Genomic DNA, 1,973 nt, shown 5'->3' on the forward strand with positions numbered 1-1,973 from the left:
AAAAAAAAAAAGAAGAAGATGACATAAGGGAAATCTTCATGACTTTGGATTTGGGAAACATCTCACAAAGGTTTAATGTAAAGACTCTTTAAAACTCAGCAATAACAAATAATTCATCTAACTACAGAGTGGTATTGTGATATAAAAAAAAGCAAATAGTGCTCGCTTTGGCAGCACATATACTAAAAAAAAGCAAATAATTCAATTAAAGTGGGTGTAAGACTTTAACAGCTCTCTAAAGTAGACATACAGATGGCAAATGAGCATGTGGGAAAGATCCTCGACATCTCTATTCATTAGGAAACTACAAATTTTTTGTTGTTGTTCCAAGTTGGACCAGGGCCAGGTTTGAACCCTTCACCCTTGGTGTACAGGGCCGGTGCCCTACTCACTGAGCCACAAGTGCTGCCCATGAAACTACAAATTTTTTAAAACCACAAGATACTACTTTATACCCAGAAGGATAGCTATCTTTTTTTTTAAAGAAAATAACAAATGTTGTTAAAGATAAGGAGAAACTGGAACCCTCATGCATTGCTGGTGAGAATCTAAAATGGTACAGTTTGGGGGTTCCTTAAAAAGTTCAATACAGGCTCAGCGCCTATGGTTCAAGTGGCTAAGGCGCCAGCCACATACACCTAAGGTGGTGGGTTCAAATCCAGCCCGACCCACCAAACAACAATGATGGCTGCAACCAAGAAATAGCCGGGCATTGTGGGGGGCGCCTGTGGTCCCAGCTACTTGGGAGGCGGAGGCAGGAGACTCGCTTGAGTCCAGGAGTTAAGAGGTTGCTGTGAGCACTCTACCCAGGGGGACAGCTTGAGGCTGTCTCAAAAAAAAAAAAAAAGTTCAATACATAAACAGTGTAACCTAATTGTATATACCTTTACATTAATCTGAAATAAGAAAAAAACAAAGAAACAACAAAAAAAGTTCAATATAGAATGAGCATGTGACCCTGCAATTTTACTCTTGGTTATATATTCAACTGATTAGAAAACAGGGACTCAAAATGTCTGTATTAGTATTTTTTTTTTTTTTTAAGACAGAGACTCACTGTGTTGCCATTGGTAGAGTACTGTGATGTCACAGTTCACAGCGACCTCTTGGGCTTAAGTAATTTTCTTGCCTCAGCCTCCCATGTAGCTGGGACTATAGGCGTCCGTCAAAACGCTCAGCTATTTTTTTGTTGCAGTTGTCATTGTTGTTCAGCTGGCATGGGCCGGATTTGAACACACCAGCCTGAGTGTATGTGGTTGGTGCCCTACCCACTGAGCAAAAGGAGAGCCACCTCAGCATCAGTATTATTCATAACAGACAACAGTTGGAAATAACTCAAATGTCCATCAGCAGATAAATAAAATGTGGAATATACATTTGATGGAAGATTCTTTGGCCATAAAGGTTATGAATTTTAGATACAAAAACAACATGCCCAGGAAACTTGTTAAGTGAAACAAGCCAGATACAAAAAGACAAATATTGTGTAAGAGATATCTAGAATAAGTGAATTCATAGAGCTAAAAATAAAACCGGTTACAAGGGGGTAGGGTAGAGGGAATAGGCAGCTACTGCTTAAACTGGGGTGATAAGAGTTCTGGAGATGGGACAGTGGTGGGAATAAGACAACAAAGTGGATATATATACAACATCAGTAAATTGTACAGTTAAAAATGCCAAAAGTTTGGCTGGGCACAATAGCTTACACCTGTAAATCCCAGCACTTGGGAGGCCGAGGCGGGTGGACTGCCTGAACTCACAAGTTCAAAACCAGCCCAAGCCAGAGTGAGACTTCGTCTCTAAAAATAGCCAGGTGGTTGTGGTGGGCATCTGTAGTCCCAGCTACTTGGGAGGCTAAGGCAAGAGAATCACTTGAGCCCAGGAGTTTGAGGTTGCTGGGAGGTATGATGCCGCGGCATTCTACTAAGAGGGATGACAAAGACAGACTCTGTCTCAAAAAGAAAAAAAAAAAA

General features: G+C 40.9%; 1 protein-coding gene across 1 annotated transcript in view; it reads right to left on the minus strand.

The window, feature by feature from the left end:
* Nucleotides 1-1,973, minus strand: part of PDS5A (PDS5 cohesin associated factor A) — a 118,389-nt gene that overhangs the window by 29,229 nt on the left and 87,187 nt on the right. The window lies entirely within an intron of this gene.

Source organism: Otolemur garnettii, unplaced genomic scaffold, assembly GCF_000181295.1.
Source record: "Otolemur garnettii isolate 467f Iridium unplaced genomic scaffold, OtoGar3 scaffold00181, whole genome shotgun sequence".
NCBI classification, from domain to species: domain Eukaryota; kingdom Metazoa; phylum Chordata; class Mammalia; order Primates; family Galagidae; genus Otolemur; species Otolemur garnettii.